This window comes from Pseudophryne corroboree, chromosome 3 (assembly GCF_028390025.1).
Source record: "Pseudophryne corroboree isolate aPseCor3 chromosome 3, aPseCor3.hap2, whole genome shotgun sequence".
Lineage (NCBI taxonomy): Eukaryota > Metazoa > Chordata > Amphibia > Anura > Myobatrachidae > Pseudophryne > Pseudophryne corroboree.
In genome coordinates, this window is record NC_086446.1 from 733,223,256 (window position 1) to 733,247,238 (window position 23,983).

Below are 23,983 nucleotides of genomic sequence, written 5' to 3' on the forward strand. Positions count from 1 at the left end.
TCCTGCGTGACACTGCAGTGCCACTCCTAAATGGGCCCGGTGTTTGTGTCGGCCACTAGGGTCGCTAATCTTACTCACACAGTCAGCTACCTCATTGCGCCTCTTTTTTTCTTTGCGTCATGTGCTGATTGGGGAGGGTTTTTTGGAAGGGACATCCTGCGTGACACTGCAGTGCCACTCCTAAATGGGCCCGGTGTTTGTGTCGGCCACTAGGGTCGCTAATCTTACTCACACAGTCAGCTACCTCATTGCGCCTCTTTTTTTCTTTGCGTCATGTGCTGATTGGGGATGGTTTTTTGGAAGGGACATCCTGCGTGACACTGCAGTGCCACTCCTAAATGGGCCCGGTATTTGTGTCGGCCACTAGGGTCGCTAATCTTTCTCACACAGTCAGCTACCTCATTGCGCCTCTTTTTTTCTTTGCGTCATGTGCTGATTGGGGAGGGTTTTTTGGAAGGGACATCCTGCGTGACACTGCAGTGCCACTCCTAAATGGGCCCGGTGTTTGTGTCGGCCACTAGGGTCGCTTATCTTACTCACACAGTCAGCTACCTCATTGCGCCTCTTTTTTTCTTTGCGTCATGTGCTGATTGGGGAGGGTTTTTTGGAAGGGACATCCTGCGTGACACTGCAGTGCCACTCCTAGATGGGCAAGGTGTTTGTGTCGGCCACTAGTGTCGCTTAGCTTAGTCATCCAGCGACCTTGGTGCAAATTTTAGGACTAAAAATAATATTGTGAGGTGTGAGGTATTCAGAATAGACTGAAAATGAGTGGAAATTATGGTTTTTGAGGTTAATAATAATATGGGATCAAAATGACCCCCAAATTCTATGATTTAAGCTGTTTTTTAGTGTTTTTTAAAAAAAACACCCGAATCCAAAACACACCCGAATCCGACAAAAAAAAATCGGTGAGGTTTTGCCAAAACGCGGTCGAACCCAAAACACGGCCGCGGAACCGAACCCAAAACCAAAACACAAAACCCGAAAAATTTCAGGCGCTCATCTCTACTTATAAGCCCACCACACTGGGTGATTTGACTGCAAGATATGAACGAGATGACGTTCATATCGTGCAGTGTGGAGGCAACAGCGATGAACGATGCGCGGCCCCGCGCTCGTTCATCGCTGGTGCCCCGTCGGCTGTGCATGCAGGCCAATATGGACGATCTCGTCCATATTTGCCTGCACTTCTGTGGAGCCGGGTGATGGGGGGAGTGAAGAAACTTCAGTCCCCCGGTCACTGCTCCCCCGCCGCCGGGTCGCCTGTCTGCCGTATCGGCGGTCGGGCAGCTCGGCGGCTTATTACCGTGTCTGTAGGGCCCTTTACACATGGGAAATAGGGGTGCAAGAGAAAGTGTGACCACATCATTTAACCTAAGCAATCGGTTTTAATCCACAGCACAGCCCAGTACGGCAGTGCCAGTGATATGTGACCACACCCCTTGCAGTGCAACATGGTTTGCGCCAGATACAAAGTTGTTTTTTATTTGTCCCCAACTCTGAATCAGCTCCTTGTTCTTTTGCATATAATTAATTTCATTTAACAGACTTTCTTATTAAGACAAATGGAGTGTCATGTATAATTTTGGGTAATGGATAAACCATTGTGTGCTAAACCTAACCCCGTCCGATTCCACCTCTGGTCACATGTCGTCACCCCCCAGCACCACATATTGGGAAGGACAGGCCTGACATCAAAGAGAAGATAAATTTGGAGCAAAGAGAGAATATGTGCCACTCCTTCCTCCACAATATAACATGCTTCTTTAATAGATACAAAATAATTTCAAAGAAAATAGTTTCCATGGTTACTTTGTTTTTCAGAACCCTGTAAACTTTGAGTTTGGGTACCGAATATGAGTAGAGGTGAGTTTTACAGGCTTTATATGCCTCTATGGCAGAGATTTTCAACCTTTTACAACTCGCGGCACACTGAAGAAGATGTAAATATTGCCAAGGCACACTCAAATATAATGGTGATGCATGGTGCAGTTGCGTGTCCTAGGATGTCATGTCACAGCTTCTCCATAGGTAACATCTGAGCCACGTCTGAGAAGGCCAAAAGAGCCCAACACTGCCCGGGCCTGAAATTAGAACTGGCTCTGCAGCCGCTAAACCCATCAGTATTGATTGTTCCAGGGTTTCAGTAGCGGCAGCACACTGACGGGCCTGGCTCTGCTTCTATGGCGGAACACCTGGAGACTGCTCAGGGCATACTAGTGTGCCACGGCACAGTGGTTGAAAAACACTGCTCTATGGACACATGGGTAACATAATAATAATAATAATACAGAATTTCAACATTTGACATCAGACTTTTCCTGTTCTAGTAAGGCAGCCAGACAGAGAAGACAGGAGTCACCCCGCACATGTGGTAACCCCATACAGGGGCGGATTGGCCATTGGGCTCACCAGGAATTATCCTGGTAGGCTGACATGTCTGTGAGGCCTGTTTTCTGTGTTGTCATGCGGCCCCACCCCCCACATGACAGGCAACCAACCGCACTCACTACACTGCATTGTCCCCATTCATTCTGTTATTCCATCTCTGCAGTACAGCAACTCTGCCATCCAGTGATGCTGCCATGGTTACACGGTATGTTATACCTCTTGTGCTGCCCATGTCGGGCCACTTCTACAAATTTTACCTGGCCACTTTTAGTTCCCAATCCGCCCCTGGTGTCAGACACAACTGCAGCAAAAGACGCAAAGAAAGCCGCAATTGCGTACAATCAGGCCCTATGAGGAAGGATCCCGCCTCAACAGACCCCACCCTCTCATCAGACCGCACCCATTAGGGCCGCTTCCATACATTTTCTGGGCTGGTTTTCCATCCCAATCCGCCCCTGACCCTATAGCACTTTGCTACAGACCCTAAGGCTGTAAAATAATATTCTGCCGATCTGTGGTGACTTTTACCGATATTGGCCTCTAAATCAGATGCAATAGTCGGCCTTATGGAAGCTGAGAAGCTTAGTGAAAGTAGCAGCTGTTCCACACTCTTTGTACCCTAGTCTTGCTGCTACCATGCTAGGCTGTGCGTGCTGGTGCTGCTTAACTTTTGATAAAAATAACTTTAAAAAATATATGTATATTTATATAGTTATATTTTGTGCCTTTTTTTTAAAATGGCATGTTTCTGTCAATTTTACGACTATACACACTTTTTTACATACAGTAAATTGTAAACTGACATAAACTTGCAATTTACGTCCCTGCCTAAGTTGCTTTATGCCAGTTTTCGGTGACCCCCACATACTGTTGTGCCTAAAAGAAGTAGTTCCCCATCAAAGGACCCCAAGACTCTGCTAGATTAAATATAATTTCCCATCCAAAGGGCCATATAAAAAACCTCATTACTTTCCCTTCTGATGTCTGCCTTTTTAATATGCATAAATCAAGGGTGATGAATCTTATTAATTTAAAATACCAAGGCAGATGAGCTGTGAATTTTACATTCATTTTAGTAGGATTCTTCTGAATAGCACAGCAAAAGTTATTGGGGTGGTAAATTAAAAAAAGCTGTTTTTCCAAAAAGTCTGGGAATGTTTAAGGCTCTTTTAAAGTTTTTCATGAAACCAGTGTTTACCTTATGTCACCTTGTGCACTGATAACACCATGTGTAAATAGAGGGGTGGCCAACCCCCTGTAATACCCACAAAGGGCGTAACTACCCTAGGCAGTGGCGGATCTTGCCATGGGCAAGCGGTACTTTTGCCCGGGGCGCCGCCTTCCAGAGGGCGCCGCACCAGGGCAAGATCCGCCACTGTGCCCCCCGCAGTGCCCCGCTGTGCCCCCCGCTCTGAAGGGAACCAGACCCGTAGCGTCTAGTTTCCCTTCATTGAGAGGACCTTAGTTGTGCGGTGCGCGATGACGTCATCGCGCACCGCACAGCAAAGGTCCTCTCCATGAAGGGAAACTAGACGCTACGGTCTAGTTTCCCTTCATGTAGAGGACCATTGCTGTGCGGTGCGCGATGACGTCATCGCGCACCGCACAGCATAGTGGCACAGACACTAGGGTAGATGCTAGAATCAAGTGGGCTAAGGGACCTTTTCCGTCTGGGGGAGGAGTCACAATACAAGGGGGAGGAGCAGGGCCAGCGGGATAATTCCTCTACTATCCACGTAATAACGTCTCTCCCATAGATCGAGGAGAGGAGAGAAGAAGAGCGGCGCCGGCGGAGGAGGTCTGCAGCGGTCTGGATCAGGAACGGGGATGGTAAGTATACTTTTTTCTTTTCTTTCAGCGTCGCTACAGGGGGCATAAATGGGGGCGTAACTGACCACACCCCCATTTGAAGCCACGCCCCTATACTTTGCCCCGGGCGCCACAAGGCCAAGAACCGGCCCTGACCCTAGGTGCAGGTACTATGGGGCCTACAAGTGAGGGGGGCTTTTCTTCTTTGTCTGATCCATGTTTCTCTATGAGTTTTTTTTAGGGGTGGTACATGGGGCCCTTACACATGTTCTAAGGTGCCCATAAAGGACTAGTTGGGCCACTGATACCCACCCCCACAAAAGAGTAACACTTACGATTTTAGATTCTAGATAATCTGGAGTCTGTTATGTAGCATGACATAATTTCCTCTAGGCGTCCTGTTCTTCCTTCCTGCTACCCTGTTTTGCCCTGGTGTATATGAAGATGCGTTTTGAGAAGTTCTCTATTTCATGTCCTATATATTTGCCTCTATTGTCGCTTTGAGATATGAGTGTATGTAACTGAAATGTGTGACTTGTCATTGCTACATTCTCTAGTGCTGTAACATACCCTTCATGTTTGTTCCTCATTAGGTGTCTGTAATAACAATACTTATTTTAGTAATATAGTGCTGTTCTCCAAAAAGACTCAAGGTGCTTTACAGCAACCATAAGCATAAGATGGAGGTTTAGTTTACAGAAAACACAGAAATCATGACCATAAAACAGAGCATTCAAGTACGGAACCACACAGAAACCATGAACATAATACAGAGCTGAGGCAGCCATTTTGATCATAAATTCCAAAGATTATCCTAACCATGAATTTGCCAGGTGAGGCAGGCAGCCATGTTTAGTGCACTACACTGGGCAGAATAGGGAATGCCTGGATGAGATTAGACAAAATGGAGGAGCTACAGCATAATAAAGTAAGATACAGAGGTGGAACTACCAGTGGTGCAGCTGGTGCATTGCACGGGGCCCGCCGCATCGACTGACTCATTATAGTGTGCCAACACTGCACTGCAGGCCACAGCGTGTAACTAAGATGGGATGCGTCAAGTTCGGCTGGAGGAGAGGAGGGGGTGGGGGGGCACTGCATTGACCACACAGAACACACACTGACAGGGCTCGCTGGGAGATGTAGTCCAAACACAGTCAGTGACCAAGAGGCATAACTAGGGTTCTCGGAGCCCAGGGCAGAATTAAGAATGATGCCCCCCCCTTCCCCACACACATACACACACAAAAAAAATGTGGGCGTGGACACTAAAATGGGGTGTGCCGACATGACATGCCACCTGTTTCTTTTTCACAATATTATATTGAAGAACTGCAAATATACAATATACAGCGTCATTTTGTAACGTTGTACTAGACTAAACATAGACTAAACATAATGAAAAAAATCAAATCAAGTCATCATATGTATCAAAAACAAAAAAGATCTAGTAGAGTTTGAGATTCTCACACTCTCGGTTACATAACACTAAGGCACAGGCAGTGACGTTCGGAGGGGTAAGGCAGAGCCTTTGCTGTCATACTAATGTTTGTGCTAGAGTTTTGACTGTATAAAGTATATGAAAAATACACAGAATATGTTAAATATCTTCTTTGTATTATTCTAATAATTTTTATAGTCAAATCTCTGGAGTAAAAAATTTATGGCATCTGCTTATCTTTCCCGCACATCTCAGGTCCAAACCCACCAAATTTCTTGGAGTTTATTCTGCTGCACCTGTGTATAATGCCCTCATGTATATACTGCTGCACCTGTGTATAATACCCTCATGTATATACTAGTGATGTGCACCGGAAATTTTTCGGGTTTTTCGGGAGTGTTTTGGATTCGGGTGTTTTTTTTTTTCAAAACCCCCTCAAAAACAGCTTAAATCATAGAATTTGGGGGTCATTTTGATCCCATAGTATTATTAACCTCAATAACCATAATTTCCACTCATTTCCAGTCTATTCTGAACACCTAACACCTCACAATATTATTTTTAGTCCTAAAATTTGCACCGAGGTCGCTGGATGACTAAGCTAAGCGACCCAAGTGGCCGACACAAACACTGGCCCATCTAGGAGTGGCACTGCAGTGTCAGACAGGATGGCAGATTTAAAAAAATAGTCCCCAAACAGCACATGATGCAAAGAAAAAAAGAGGTGCACCAAGGTTGCTGGATGGCTAAGCTAAGCGACCCAAGTGGCCGACACAAACACCTGGCCCATCTAGGAGTGGCACTGCAGTGTCAGACAGGATGGCCGATTTAAAAAATAGTCCCCAAACAGCACATGATGCAAAGAAAAAAAGAGGTGCACCAAGGTCGCTGGATAGCTAAGCTAAGCGACCCAAGTGGCCGACACAAACACCTGGCCCATCTAGGAGTGGCACTGCAGTGTCAGACAGGATGGCAGATTTAAAAAATAGTCCCCAAACAGCACATGATGCAAAGAAAAAAAGAGGTGCACCAAGGTCGCTGGATGGCTAAGCTAAGCGACCCAAATGGCTGACACAAACACCTGGCCCATCTGGGAGTGGCACTGCAGTGTCAGACAGGATGGCAGATTTAAAAAATAGTCCCCAAACAGCACATGATGCAAAGAAAAAAAGAGGTGCACCAAGGTCACTGGATGTCTAAGCTAAGCGACCCAAGTGGCCGACACAAACACCTGGCCCATCTAGGAGTGGCACTGCAGTGTCAGACAGGATGGCACTTCAAAAATAGTCCCCAAACAGCACATGATGCAAAGATAAATGAAAGAAAAAAGAGGTGCAAGATGGAATTGTCCTTGGGCCCTCCCACCCACCCTTATGTTGTATAATCAGGACATGCACACTTTAACAAACCCATCATTTCAGCGACAGGGTCTGCCACACGACTGTGACTGAAATGACTGGTTGGTTTGGGCCCCCACCAAAAAAGAAGCAATCAATCAAGATGTCCACCTCCTCCTCATCGTCCGATTCCTCACCCCTTTCACTGTGTACATCCCCCTCCTCACAGAGTATTACTTTGTCCCCACTGGAATCCACCATCTCAGGTCCCTGTGTACTTTCTGGAGGCAATTGCTGCTGGTGAATGTCTCCACGGAGGAATTGATTATAATTAATTTTGATGAACATCATCTTCTCCACATTTTATGGAAGTAACCTCGTACGCCGATTGCTGACAAGGTGAGCGGCTGCACTAAACACTCTTTCGGAGTACACACTGGAGGGGGGGGGGCAACTTAGGTAAAATAAAGCCAGTTTGTGCAAGGGCCTCCAAATTGCCTCTTTTTCCCGCCAGTATACGTACGGACTGTTTGACGTGCCTACTTGGATGCGGTCACTCATATAATCCTCCACCATTCTTTCAATGGTGACAGAATCATATGCAGTGACAGTAGACGACATGTCAGTAATCGTTGGCAGGTCCTTCAGTCCGGACCAGATGTCAGCATTCACTCCAGACTGCCCTGCATCACCGCCAGCGGGTGGGCTCGGAATTCTTAGCCTTTTCCTCGCAGCCCCAGTTGCGGGAGAATGTGAAGGAGGAGCTGTTGACGGGTCACGTTCCGCTTGACTTGACAAGTGTCTCACCAGCAGGTCTTTGCACCTCTGCAGACTTGTGCCTGCCGGAAAGAGAGATACAACGTATGCTTTAAACCTAGGATCGAGCACGGTGGCCAAAATGTAGTGCTCTAATTTCAACAGATTGACCACCCGTGAATCCTGGTTAAGCAAATTAAGGGCTCCATCCACAAGTCCCACATGCCTAGCGGAAACGCTCTGTTTTAGCTCCTCCTTCAATCTCTCCAGCTTCTTCTGCAAAAGCCTGATGAGGGGAACGACCTGACTCAGGCTGGCAGTGTCTGAACTGACTTCACGTGTGGCAAGCTCAAAGGGTTGCAGAACCTTGCACAACGTTGAAGTCATTCTCCACTGCGCTTGAGTCAGGTGCATTCCCCCTCCTTTGCCTATATCGTAGGCAGATGTATAGGCTTGAATGGCCTTTTGCTGCACCTCCATCCTCTGAAGCATATAGAGCAGTGGTTCTCAAACTCGGTCCTCAGGACCCCACACAGTGCATGTTTTGCATGTAACCCAGCAGGTGCACAGGTGTATTAATTTCTCACTGACACATTTTTAAAGGTCCACATGTGGAGCTAATTATTTAACTTGCGATTCTGTGAGGAGCCCTGCAAAACATGCACCGTGTGGGGTCCTGAGGACCGAGTTTGAGAACCTGTGATATAGAGGGTTGAATTCCACCTCGTTACCACCTCTTGCTTCAGATGATGGCGGGGCAGGTTCAGGAATGTTTGCTGGTGCTCCAGTCTTCGGCACGCGGTGGCTGAATGCTGAAAGTGGCCCGCAATTCTTCGGGCCACCGACAGCATCTCTTACATGCCCCTGTCATTTTTTCAAAAATTCTGCACCACCAAATTCAATGTATGTGCAAAACATGGGACATGCTGGAATTTGCCCACATGTAATGCACGTACAATATTGGTGGCGTTGTCCGATATCACAAATCCCCAGGAGAGTCCAATTGGGGTAAGCCATTCTGCGATGATGTTCCTCAGTTTCCGTAAGAGGTTGTCAGCTGTGTGCCTCTTATGGAAAGATGTGATACAAAGCGTAGCCTGCCTAGGAACGAGTTGGCGTTTGCGAGATGCTGCTACTGGTGCCGCCGCTGCTGTTCTTGCTGCGGTAGGTAATACATCTACCCAGTGGGCTGTCACAGTCATATAGTCCTGAGTCTGCCCTGCTCCACTTGTCCAAATGTCCGTGGTTAAGTGGACATTGGGTACAACTGCATTTTTTAGGACACTGGTGACTCTTTTTCTGAGGTCTGTGTACATTCTCGGTATCGCCTGCCTAGAGAAGTGGAACCTAGATGGTATTTGGTACCGGGGACACACTAACTCAATAAATTGTCTAATTCCCTGTGAATTAATGGTGGATACCGGACACACGTTTAACACCACCCAGGCTGCCAAGGCCTGAGTTATCTGCTTTGCAGCAGGATGACTGATGTGATATTTCATCTTCCTCGCAAAGGACTGTTGGACAGTCAATTGCTTACTGGAAGTAGTACAAGTGGTCTTTTCCGACTTCCCCTCTGGGATGACGATCGACTCCCAGCAGCAACAACAGCAGCAGCGCCAGCAGCAGTAGGCGTTACACTCAAGGATGCATCGGAGGAATCTCAGGCAGGAGAGGACTCCTCAGACTTGCCAGTGACATGGCCTGCAGGACTATTGGCATTCCTGGGGAAGGAGGAAATTGACACTGAGGGAGTTGGTGGTGTGGTTTGCAGGAGCTTGGTTACAAGAGGAAGGGATTTAGTTGTCAGTGAACTGCTTCCGCTGTCACCCAAAGTTTTTGAACTTGTCAATGACTTCTGATGAATGCGCTGCAGGTGACGTATAAGGGAGGATGTTCCTAGGTGGTTAACATCCTTACCCCTACTTATTACAGCTTGACAAAGGCAACACACGGCTTGACACCTGTTGTCCGCATTTGTGTTAAAATAATTCCACACCGAAGAGGTGATTTTTTTGTTTGTAATTTGACCAGGCATGTCAATGGCCATATTCGTCCCACGGACAACAGGTGTCTCCCCGGGTGCCTGACTTAAACAAACCACATCACCATCAGAATCCTCCTTGTCAATTTCCTCCTCTGCGCCAGCAACACCCATATCCTCATCCTGGTGTACTTCAACAGTGACATCTTCAATTTGACTATCAGGAACTGGACTGTGGGTGCTCCTTCCAGCACTTGCAGGGGGCGTGCAAATGGTGGAAGGCGCCACCTCTACACGTCCAGTGTTGGGAAGGTCAGGCATCGCAACCGACACAATTGGACTCTCCTTGGTGATTTGTGATTTAGAAGAATGTACAGTTCTTTGCTGTGCTTTTGCCAGCTTAAGTCTTTTCATTTTTCTAGCGGGAGGATGAGTGCTTCCATCCTCATGTGAAGCTGAACCACTAGCCATGAACATAGGCCAGGGCCTCAGCCGTTCCTTGCCACTCCGTGTCGTAAATGGCATATTGGCAAGTTTACGCTTCTCATCAGACGCTTTTAATTTAGATTTTTGGGTCATTTTACTGAAATTTAGTTTTTTGAATTTTACATGCTCTCTACTATGACTTTGGACATCAGCCTTGGCAGACGACGTTGATGGCATTTCATCATCTCGGCCATGACTAGTGGCAGCAGCTTCAGCACGAGGTGGAAGTGGATCTTGATCTTTCCCTATTTTACCCTCCACATTTTTGTTCTCCATTTTTTAATGTGTGGAATTATATGCCAGATATATATATCAATAGCAATGGCCTACTGTACCGTACTGCTATATATATACTGGTGGTCAGCAAAATTCAGCACTGTCCTCCTACTATATACTGCGCACAACTAAAATGCAGCACAGGTATGGATGGATAGTATACTTGACGACACAGAGGTAGAGCAGTGGAGTACTGTACCGTACTGCTATATATATACTGGTGGTCATCAAAATTCTGCACTGTCCTCCTACTATATACTGCACACAACTAAAATGCAGCACAGGTATGGATGCATAGTATACTTGACGACACAGAGGTAGAGCAGTGGACTACTGTACCGTACTGCTATATATATACTGGTGGTCAGCAAAATTCAGCACTGTCCTACTATATACTGCGCACAACTAAAATGCAGCACAGGTTAGAGATGAGCGCCTGAAATTTTTCGGGTTTTGTGTTTTGGTTTTGGGTTCGGTTCCGCGGCCGTGTTTTGGGTTCGAACGCGTTTTGGCAAAACCTCACCGAATTTTTTTTGTTGGATTCGGGTGTGTTTTGGATTCGGGTGTTTTTTTCCAAAAACACTAAAAAACAGCTTAAATCATAGAATTTGGGGGTCATTTTGATCCCAAAGTATTATTAACCTCAAAAACCATAATTTACACTCATTTTCAGTCTATTCTGAATACCTCACACCTCACAATATTATTTTTAGTCCTAAAATTTGCACCGAGGTCGCTGTGTGAGTAAGATAAGCGACCCTAGTGGCCGACACAAACACCGGGCCCATCTAGGAGTGGCACTGCAGTGTCACGCAGGATGTCCCTTCCAAAAAACCCTCCCCAAACAGCACATGACGCAAAGAAAAAAAGAGGCGCAATGAGGTAGCTGTGTGAGTAAGATTAGCGACCCTAGTGGCCGACACAAACACCGGGCCCATCTAGGAGTGGCACTGCAGTGTCACGCAGGATGGCCCTTCCAAAAAACCCTCCCCAAACAGCACATGACGCAAAGAAAAAAAGAGGCGCAATGAGGTAGCTGTGTGAGTAAGATTAGCGACCCTAGTGGCCGACACAAACACCGGGCCCATCTAGGAGTGGCACTGCAGTGTCACGCAGGATGTCCCTTCCAAAAAACCCTCCCCAAACAGCACATGACGCAAAGAAAAAAAGAGGCGCAATGAGGTAGCTGTGTGAGTAAGATTAGCGACCCTAGTGGCCGACACAAACACCGGGCCCATCTAGGAGTGGCACTGCAGTGTCACGCAGGATGGCCCTTCCAAAAAACCCTCCCCAAACAGCACATGACGCAAAGAAAAAAAGAGGCGCAATGAGGTAGCTGTGTGAGTAAGATTAGCGACCCTAGTGGCCGACACAAACACCGGGCCCATCTAGGAGTGGCACTGCAGTGTCACGCAGGATGTCCCTTCCAAAAAACCCTCCCCAAACAGCACATGACGCAAAGAAAAAAAGAGGCTTTTTACTGATATTTGGTGTTTTGGATTTGACATGCTCTGTACTATGACATTGGGCATCGGCCTTGGCAGACGACGTTGCTGGCATTTCATCGTCTCGGCCATGACTAGTGGCAGCAGCTTCAGCACGAGGTGGAAGTGGATCTTGATCTTTCCCTAATTTTGGAACCTCAACATTTTTGTTCTCCATATTTTAATAGGCACAACTAAAAGGCACCTCAGGTAAACAATGGAGATGGATGGATTGGATACTAGTATACAATTATGGACGGGCTGCCGAGTGCCGACACAGAGGTAGCCACAGCCGTGAACTACCGCACTGTACTGTGTCTGCTGCTAATATATAGACTGGTTGATAAAGAGATAGTATACTCGTAACTAGTATGTATGTATAAAGAAAGAAAAAAAAACCACGGTTAGGTGGTATATACAATTATGGACGGGCTGCCGAGTGCCGACACAGAGGTAGCCACAGCCGTGAACTACCGCACTGTACACTGGTTGATAAAGAGATAGTAGTATACTCGTAACAACTAGTATGACACTATGACGACGGTATAAAGAATGAAAAAAAAACCACGGTTAGGTGGTATATATTATAATAATAATACAATTATGGATGGACGGACTGCCTGCCGACTGCCGACACAGAGGTAGCCACAGCCGTGAACTACCGCACTGTACACTGGTTGATAAAGAGATAGTAGTATACTCGTAACAACTAGTATGACACTATGACGACGGTATAAAGAATGAAAAAAAAACCACGGTTAGGTGGTATATATTATAATAATAATACAATTATGGATGGACGGACTGCCTGCCGACTGCCGACACAGAGGTAGCCACAGCCGTGAACTACCGCACTGTACACTGGTTGATAAAGAGATAGTAGTATACTCGTAACAACTAGTATGACACTATGACGGTATAAAGAATGAAAAAAAAACCACGGTTAGGTGGTATATATTATAATAATAATACAATTATGGATGGACGGACTGCCTGCCGACTGCCGACACAGAGGTAGCCACAGCCGCGAACTACCGCACTGTACACTGGTTGATAAAGAGATAGTAGTATACTCGTAACAATTAGGATGACACTATGACGGTATAAAGAATGAAAAAAAAACCACGGTTAGGTGGTAGGTATATAATAATAAATAATACAATTCTGGTCGGACGGACTGCCTGCCGTGTGCCGACACAGAGGTAGCCACAGCCGTGAACTACCGCACTGTACACTGGTTGATAAAGAGATAGTAGTATACTCGTAACAATTAGGATGACACTATGACGGTATAAAGAATGAAAAAAAAACCACGGTTAGGTGGTAGGTATATAATAATAAATAATACAATTCTGGTCGGACGGACTGCCTGCCGTGTGCCGACACAGAGGTAGCCACAGCCGTGAACTACCGCACTGTACACTGGTTGATAAAGAGATAGTAGTATACTCGTAACAATTAGGATGACACTATGACGGTATAAAGAATGAAAAAAAAACCACGGTTAGGTGGTAGGTATATAATAATAAATAATACAATTCTGGTCGGACGGACTGCCTGCCGTGTGCCGACACAGAGGTAGCCACAGCCGTGAACTACCGCACTGTACACTGGTTGATAAAGAGATAGTAGTATACTCGTAACAATTAGGATGACACTATGACGGTATAAAGAATGAAAAAAAAACCACGGTTAGGTGGTAGGTATATAATAATAAATAATACAATTCTGGTCGGACGGACTGCCTGCCGTGTGCCGACACAGAGGTAGCCACAGCCGTGAACTACCGCACTGTACTGTGTCTGCTGCTAATATAGACTGGTTGATATTTAAAGAGATATTAGTAGTATACAACAATACTATACTGGTGGTCAGGCACTGGTCACCACTGCTGCAGCAAAAGTGTGCACTGTTAATTAATATAATTGTACTCCTGGCTCCTGCTAACAACCTGCAGTGCTCCCCAGTCTCCCCCACAATTAATTATAAGCTTTTAATTTATACATTGATGACTGTGCAGCACACTGGGCTGAGCTGAGTGCACACAGACTGAGTCACACTGTGTGACTGACTGTGCTGTGTATCGTTTTTTTTTTCAGGCAGAGAACGGATATAGCAGAGAGAAGTGAACGGATATATTATATTAAATAAAAGTTAACTAGCAACTGCACTGGTCACTGACTGTGGTAAACTAACTCTGTCTGCGACTCTGCACAATCTCTCTCTATCTAATCTATCTATCTCTATTCTAATGGAGAGGACGCCAGACACGTCCTCTCCCTATCAATCTCAATGCACGAGTGAAAATGGCGGCGACGCGCGGCTCCTTATATAGAATCCGAGTCTCGCGATAGAATCCGAGCCTCGCGAGAATCCGACAGCGTCATGATGACGTTCGGGCGCGCTCGGGTTAACCGAGCAAGGCGGGAAGATCCGAGTCGCTCGGACCCGTGGAAAAAAAAGTGAAGTTCGTGCGGGTTCGGATTCAAAGAAACCGAACCCGCTCATCTCTAGCACAGGTATGGATGGATAGTATACTTGACGACACAGACGTAGAGCAATGGACTACTGTACCGTACTGCTATATATATACTAGTGGTCACAGCAAAATTCTGCACTGTCCTCCTACTATATACTGCGCACAACTAAATGCAGCACAGGTATGGATGGATAGTATACTTGACAACACAGAAGTAGAGCAGTGGACTACTGTACCGTACTGCTATATATATACTGGTGGTCAGCAAAATTCTGCACTGTCCTCCTACTATATGCTGTGCACAACTAAAATGCAGCACAGGTATGGATGGATAGTATACTTGATGACACAGAGGTAGAGCAGTGGACTACTGTACCATACTGCTATATATATACTGGTGGTCAGCAAAATTCTGCACTGTCCTCCTACTATATACTGCGCACAACTAAAATGCAGCACAGGTATGGATGGATAGTATACTTGACGACACAGAGGTAGAGCAGTGGACTACTGTACCGTACTGTTATATATATACTGGTGGTCACAGCAAAATTCTGCACTGTCCTCCTACTATATACTGCGCACAACTAAAATGCAGCACAGGTATGGATGGATAGTATACTTGACGACACAGAGGTAGAGCAATGGATTACTGTACCGTACTGCTGTATATATACTGGTGGTCAGCAAAATTCTGCACTGTCCTCCTACTATATACTGCGCACAACTAAAATGCAGCACAGGTATGGATGGATAGTATACTTGACGATACAGAGGTAGAGCAATGGACTACTGTACCGTACTGCTATATATATACTGGTGGTCGGTATCCGGACTTCAGGTCGACAACAAAAAGGTCGACCCACCTTAGGTCGATGCCAATTTGTCGACAAACCTTAGGCCGACATGGACAAAAGGTCAGCAGGAACAAGATCAACATGGAAAAAGGTCGACATGCGTTTTTCGCGATTTTTTTCTTTTTTGGAACCTTTTCATACTTAACGATCCACGTGGACTATGATTGGAACGGTAATCTGTGCCGAGCGAAGCGGTAGTGGAGCGAAGGCACCATGCGATGGGACGCGGTGCACTAATTGGGGTTCCCGGTCACTCTACGAAGAAAACGACACCGAATTTTTTTTAAAAAACTCATGTCGACCTTTTTCCATGTCGACCTTGTTCCTGTCGACCTTTTGTCCATGTTGACCTTTTGTCCATGTTGACATAAGGTGTATCAACCAATTGGCGTCGACCTAAGGTGTATCGACCTTTTTGTTGTCGACCTGGAGTCCCAGCAAAATTATGCACTGTCCTCCTACTATATACTGTGCACAACTAAAATGCAGCACAGGTATGGATGGATAGTATACTTGACGCCACTGAGGTAGAGCAGTGGACTACTATACCGTACTGCTATATATATACTGGTGGTCAGCAAAATTCTGCACTGTCCTCCTACTATATACTACTCACAACTTAAATGCAGCACAGGTATGGATGGATAGTATACTTGACGACACAGAGGTAGAGCAATGGACTACTGTACCGTACTGCTATATATATACTGGTGGTCAGCAAAATTCTGCACTGTCCTCCTACTATATACTGCGCACAACTAAAATGCAGCACAGGTATGGATGGATAGTATACTTGACGACGCAGAGGTAAAGCAGTGGACTACTGTACCGTACTGCTATATATATACTGGTGGTCAGCATAATTCTGCACTGTCCTCCTACTATATACTGCGCACAACTAAAATGCAGCACAGGTATGGATGCATAGTATACTTGACGACACAGAGGTAGAGCAGTGGACTACTGTACCGTACTGCTATATATATACTGGTGGTCAGCATAATTCTGCACTGTCCTCCTACTATATACTGCGCACAACTAAAATGCAGCACAGGTATGGATGCATAGTATACTTGACGACACAGAGGTAGAGCAATGGACTACTGTACCGTACTGCTATATACTGTATATACTGGTGGTCACAGCAAAATTCTGCACTGTCCTCCTACTATATACTACAATGCAGCACAGATATGGAGCGTTTTTCAGGCAGAGAACGTAGATATTTTCAGCACACTGAGCACAGATATTTGCAAGCACACTGAGCACAGATATTTGCAGCACACTGAGCACAGATATTTGCAGCACACTGAACACAGAAACTGAGAGAACACAGCCACGTCCTCTCGCTATCATCTCCAAAGCACGAGTGAAAATGGCGGTGACGCGCGGCTCCTTATATAGAATACGAATCTCGCGAGAATCCCACAGCGGGATGATGACGTTCGGGCGCGCTTGGGTTAACCGAGCAAGGTGGGAAGATCCGAGGCAGCCTCGGAACCGTGTAAAATTGGTGAAGTTCGGGGGGGTTCGGATCCCGAGGAACTGAACCCGCTCATCACTAGTATATACTGCTGCACCTGTGTATAATGCCCACATGTATATACTGCTGCACCTGTGTATAATGCCCACATGTATATACTACTGCACCTGTGTATAATGCCCACATGAACCCTTTGGCTCATATTTTGTGTGTAAATCTGGCTCTGGTAATAACCAGTACCTCCTGAGAAATGTAACTCACTGCACATCCCTGGGCACAGGGTATATGATAAACAGAGCTAGAGGCATTTAAATAAAAAGAGTGCCCACACTAATCATTCTTAAACATAAAATAAAAATATTAAAATGGTGGGTGTCCTGTTGATAATATTTCCGTGTTATACGCCACCTGTTTCTTATCATATTGGGTACCAACTTTTTAATTCCACATGCACCTTACCTATATCACTCCATCATTTACCACCTGCATCGTCTCTCAGCACACCCAGGGCCGGTGCAAGGTTTTTTGACACCCTAGGCAAAACCTCTGCCTACTGCCCCCCAACACCACCAAATACCCAGCCGTCTGACTGCATTGAGTACAACAAGGCTGTATCTCTCAAAGACATCCTTAATTATTTGATGGGTACACTCAGTGGTACCCCGTTCCCAGATCCTGGCACCCTACCCAGCTGCCTATCTTTCTATTTAATTCTGTCTCTCATACATCCATACATATATATACATACACACACTAGAGATGAGCGGGTTCGGTTTCTCTGAAACCGAACCCGCACGAACTTCATGTTTTTTTTCACGGGTCCGAGCAGACTCGGATCCTCCCGCCTTGCTCGGTTAACCCGAGCGCGCCCGAACGTCATCATGACGCTGTCGGATTCTCGCGAGACTCGGATTCTATATAAGGAGCCGCGCGTCGCCGCCATTTTCACACGTGCATTGAGATTGATAGGGAGAGGACGTGGCTGGCGTCCTCTCCATTAGAAATTAGATTAGAAGAGAGAGAGAGATTGTGCAGAGTCAGACAGAGTTTACCACAGTGACCAGTGCAGTTGTTGTTAGTTAACTTTTATTTATTTTAATATAATATATCCGTCCGTTCTCTGCTATATCCGTTCTCTGCCTGAAAAAAAACGATACACAGCAGCAGCCAGTCACACAGTGTGACTCAGTCTGTGTGCACTCAGCTCAGCCCAGTGTGCTGCACATCAATGTATAAAAGGCAAAGCTTATAATAATTGTGGGGGAGACTGGGGAGCACTGCAGGTTGTTATAGCAGGAGCCCCCAGGAGTACATAATATTATATTAATTTAAAATTAAACAGTGCACACTTTTGCTGCAGGAGTGCCACTGCCAGTGTGACTAGTGGTGACCAGTGCCTGACCACCAGTATAGTAGTATATTGTTGTATGTATTGTATACTATCTCTTTATCAACCAGTCTATATTAGCAGCAGACACAGTACAGTGCGGTAGTTCACGGCTGTGGCTACCTCTGTGTCGGCAGTCGGAACTCGGCAGGCAGTCCGTCCATCCATAATTGTATTACAATATATACCACCTAACCGTGGTATTTTTTTTTCTTTCTTTATACCGTCGTCATAGTGTCATACTAGTTGTTACGAGTATACTACTATCTCTTTATCAACCAGTGTACAGTGCGGTAGTTCACGGCTGTGGCTACCTCTGTGTCGGCAGTCGGCAGGCAGTCCGTCCATCCATAATTGTATTATTATTATAATATATACCACCTAACCGTGGTTTTTTTTTCATTCTTTATACCGTCATAGTGTCATACTAGTTGTTACGAGTATACTACTATCTCTTTATCAACCAGTGTACAGTGCGGTAGTTCACGGCTGTGGCTACCTCTGTGTCGGCAGTCGGCAGGCAGTCCGTCCATCCATAATTGTATTATTATTATAATATATACCACCTAACCGTGGTTTTTTTTTCATTCTTTATACCGTCGTCATAGTGTCATACTAGTTGTTACGAGTATACTACTATCTCTTTATCAACCAGTGTACAGTGCGGTAGTTCACGGCTGTGGCTACCTCTGTGTCGGCAGTCGGCAGGCAGTCCGTCCATCCATAATTGTATTATTATTATAATATATACCACCTAACCGTGGTTTTTTTTTCATTCTTTATACCGTCGTCATAGTGTCATACTAGTTGTTACGAGTATACTACTATCTCTTTATCAACCAGTGTACAGTGCGGTAGTTCACGGCTGTGGCTACCTCTGTGTCGGCAGTCGGCAGGCAGTCCGTCCATCCATAATTGTATTATTATTATAATATATACCACCTAACCGTGGTTTTTTTTTCATTCTTTATACCGTCGTCATAGTGTCATACTAGTTGTTACGAGTATACTACTATCTCTTTATCAACCAGTGTACAGTGCGGTAGTTCACGGCTGTGGCTACCTCTGTGTCGGCAGTCGGCAGGCAGTCCGTCCATCCATAATTGTATTATTATTATAATATATACCACCTAACTGTGGTATTTTTTTTTCTTTCTTTATACCGTCGTCATAGTGTCATACTAGTTGTTACGAGTATACTACTATCTCTTTATCAACCAGTGTACAGTGCGGTAGTTCACGGCTGTGGCTACCTCTGTGTCGGCAGTCGGCAGGCAGTCCGTCCATCCATAATTGTATTATTATTATAATATATACCACCTAACCGTGGTTTTTTTTTCATTCTTTATACCGTCGTCATAGTGTCATACTAGTTGTTACGAGTGTACTACTATCTCTTTATCAACCAGTGTACAGTGCGGTAGTTCACGGCTGTGGCTACCTCTGTGTCGGCAGTCGGCAGGCAGTCCGTCCATCCATAATTGTATTATTATTATAATATATACCACCTAACCGTGGTTTTTTTTTCATTCTTTATACCGTCGTCATAGTGTCATACTAGTTGTTACGAGTATACTACTATCTCTTTATCAACCAGTGTACAGTGCGGTAGTTCACGGCTGTGGCTACCTCTGTGTCGGCAGTCGGCAGGCAGTCCGTCCATCCATAATTGTATTATTATTATAATATATACCACCTAACCGTGGTTTTTTTTTCATTCTTTATACCGTCGTCATAGTGTCATACTAGTTGTTACGAGTATACTACTATCTCTTTATCAACCAGTGTACAGTGCGGTAGTTCACGGCTGTGGCTACCTCTGTGTCGGCAGTCGGCAGGCAGTCCGTCCATCCATAATTGTATTATTATTATAATATATACCACCTAACTGTGGTATTTTTTTTTCTTTCTTTATACCGTCGTCATAGTGTCATACTAGTTGTTACGAGTATACTACTATCTCTTTATCAACCAGTGTACAGTGCGGTAGTTCACGGCTGTGGCTACCTCTGTGTCGGCAGTCGGCAGGCAGTCCGTCCATCCATAATTGTATTATTATTATAATATATACCACCTAACTGTGGTATTTTTTTTTCTTTCTTTATACCGTCGTCATAGTGTCATACTAGTTGTTACGAGTATACTACTATCTCTTTATCAACCAGTGTACAGTGCGGTAGTTCACGGCTGTGGCTACCTCTGTGTCGGCAGTCGGCAGGCAGTCCGTCCATCCATAATTGTATTATTATTATAATATATACCACCTAACCGTGGTTTTTTTTTCATTCTTTATACCGTCGTCATAGTGTCATACTAGTTGTTACGAGTATACTACTATCTCTTTATCAACCAGTGTACAGTGCGGTAGTTCACGGCTGTGGCTACCTCTGTGTCGGCAGTCGGCAGGCAGTCCGTCCATCCATAATTGTATTATTATTATAATATATACCACCTAACCGTGGTATTTTTTTTTCTTTCTTTATACCGTCGTCATAGTGTCATACTAGTTGTTACGAGTATACTACTATCTCTTTATCAACCAGTGTACAGTGCGGTAGTTCACGGCTGTGGCTACCTCTGTGTCGGCAGTCGGCAGGCAGTCCGTCCATCCATAATTGTATTATTATTATAATATATACCACCTAACCGTGGTTTTTTTATACCACCTAACCGTGGCAGTCCGTCCATAATTGTATACTAGTATCCAATCCATCCATCTCCATTGTTTACCTGAGGTGCCTTTTAGTTCTGCCTATAAAATATGGAGAACAAAAAAGTTGAGGTTCCAAAATTAGGGAAAGATCAAGATCCACTTCCACCTCGTGCTGAAGCTGCTGCCACTAGTCATGGCCGAGACGATGAAATGCCAGCAACGTCGTCTGCCAAGGCCGATGCCCAATGTCATAGTACAGAGCATGTCAAATCCAAAACACCAAATATCAGAAAAAAAAGGACTCCAAAACCTAAACTAAAATTGTCGGAGGAGAAGCGTAAACTTGCCAATATGCCATTTACCACACGGAGTGGCAAGGAACGGCTGAGGCCCTGGCCTATGTTCATGGCTAGTGGTTCAGCTTCACATGAGGATGGAAGCACTCAGCCTCTCGCTAGAAAAATGAAACGACTCAAGCTGGCAAAAGCACAGCAAAGAACTGTGCGTTCTTCGAAATCCCAAATCCACAAGGAGAGTCCAATTGTGTCGGTTGCGATGCCTGACCTTCCCAACACTGGATGTGAAGAGCATGCGCCTTCCACCATTTGCACGCCCCCTGCAAGTGCTGGAAGGAGCACCCGCAGTCCAGTTCCTGATAGTGAGATTGAAGATGTCAGTGTTGAAGTCCACCAGGATGAGGAGGATATGGGTGTTGCTGGCGCTGGGGAGGAAATTGACAAGGAGGATTCTGATGGTGAGGTGGTTTGTTTAAGTCAGGCACCCGGGGAGACACCTGTTGTCCGTGGGACGAATATGGCCGTTGACATGCCAGGTGAAAATACCAAAAAAATCAGCTCTTCGGTGTGGAGGTATTTCACCAGAAATGCGGACAACAGGTGTCAAGCCGTGTGTTCCCTTTGTCAAGCTGTAATAAGTAGGGGTAAGGACGTTAACCACCTCGGAACATCCTCCCTTATACGTCACCTGCAGCGCATTCATAATAAGTCAGTGACAAGTTCAAAAACTTTGGGTGACAGCGGAAGCACTCCACTGACCAGTAAATCCCTTCCTCTTGTAACCAAGCTCACGCAAACCACCCCACCAACTCCCTCAGTGTCAATTTCCTCCTTCCCCAGGAATGCCAATAGTCCTGCAGGCCATGTCACTGGCAAGTCTGACGAGTCCTCTCCTGCCTGGGATTCCTCCGATGCATCCTTGCGTGTAACGCCTACTGCTGCTGGCGCTGCTGTTGTTGCTGCTGGGAGTCGATGGTCATCCCAGAGAGGAAGTCGTAAGACCACTTTTACTACTTCCACCAAGCAATTGACTGTCCAACAGTCATTTGCGAGGAAGATTAAATATTACAGCAGTCATCCTACTGCAAAGCGGATAACTGAGGCCTTGACATCCTGGGTGGTGAGAAACGTGGTTCCGGTATCCATCATTACTGCAGAGCCAACTAGAGACTTGTTGGAGGTACTGTGTCCCCGGTACCAAATACCATCTAGGTTCCATTTCTCTAGGCAGGCGATACCGAAAATGTACACAGACCTCAGAAAAAGAGTCACCAGTGTCCTAAAAAATGCAGCTGTACCCAATGTCCACTTAACCACGGACATGTGGACAAGTGGAGCAGGGCAGGGTCAGGACTATATGACTGTGACAGCCCACTGGGTAGATGTATGGACTCCCGCCGCAAGAACAGCAGCGGCGGCACCAGTAGCAGCATCTCGCAAACGCCAACTCGTTCCTAGGCAGGCTACGCTTTGTATCACCGGTTTCCAGAATACGCACACAGCTGAAAACCTCTTACGGCAACTGAGGAAGATCATCGCGGAATGGCTTACCCCAATTGGACTCTCCTGTGGATTTGTGGCATCGGACAACGCCAGCAATATTGTGCGTGCATTACATCTGGGCAAATTCCAGCACGTCCCATGTTTTGCACATACCTTGAATTTGGTGGTGCAGAATTTTTTAAAAAACGACAGGGGCGTGCAAGAGATGCTGTCGGTGGCCAGAAAAATTGCGGGACACTTTCGGCGTACAGGCAGCACGTACAGAAGACTGGAGCACCACCAAAAACGCCTGAACCTGCCCTGCCATCATCTGAAGCAGGAGGTGGTAACGAGGTGGAATTCAACCCTCTATATGCTTCAGAGGTTGGAGGAGCAGCAAAAGGCCATTCAAGCCTATACAACTGACCACGATATAGGAGGTGGAATGCACCTGTCTCAAGCGCAGTGGAGAATGATTTCAACGTTGTGCAAGGTTCTGCAACCTTTTGAACTTGCCACACGTGAAGTCAGTTCAGACACTGCCAGCCTGAGTCAGGTCATTCCCCTCATCAGGCTTTTGCAGAAGAAGCTGGAGACATTGAAGGAGGAGCTAAGACAGAGCGATTCCGCTAGGCATGTGGGACTTGTGGATGGAGCCCTTAATTCGCTTAACAAGGATTCACGGGTGGTCAATCTGTTGAAATCAGAGCACTACATTTTGGCCACCGTGCTCGATCCTAGATTTAAAACCTACCTTGGATCTCTCTTTCCGGCGCACACAAGTCTGCTGGGTTTCAAAGACCTGCTGGTGAGAAAATTGTCAAGTCAAGCGGAACGCGACCTGTCAACATCTCCTCCTTCACATTCTCCCGCAACTGGGGGTGCGAGGAAAAGGCTCAGAATTCCGAGCCCACCCGCTGGCGGTGATGCAGGGCAGTCTGGAGCGACTGCTGATGCTGACATCTGGTCCGGACTGAAGGACCTGACAACCATTACGGACATGTCGTCTACTGTCACTGCATATGATTCTATCACCATTGATAGAATGGTGGAGGATTATATGAGTGACCGCATCCAAGTAGGCACGTCACACAGTCCGTACTTATACTGGCAGGAAAAAGAGGCAATTTGGAGGCCCTTGCACAAACTGGCTTTATTCTACCTAAGTTGCCCTCCCACAAGTGTGTACTCCGAAAGAGTGTTTAGTGCCGCCGCTCACCTTGTCAGCAATCGGCGTACGAGGTTACATCCAGAAAATGTGGAGAAGATGATGTTCATTAAAATGAATTATAATCAATTCCTCCGCGGAGACATTGACCAGCAGCAATTGCCTCCACAAAGTACACAGGGAGCTGACATGGTGGATTCCAGTGGGGACG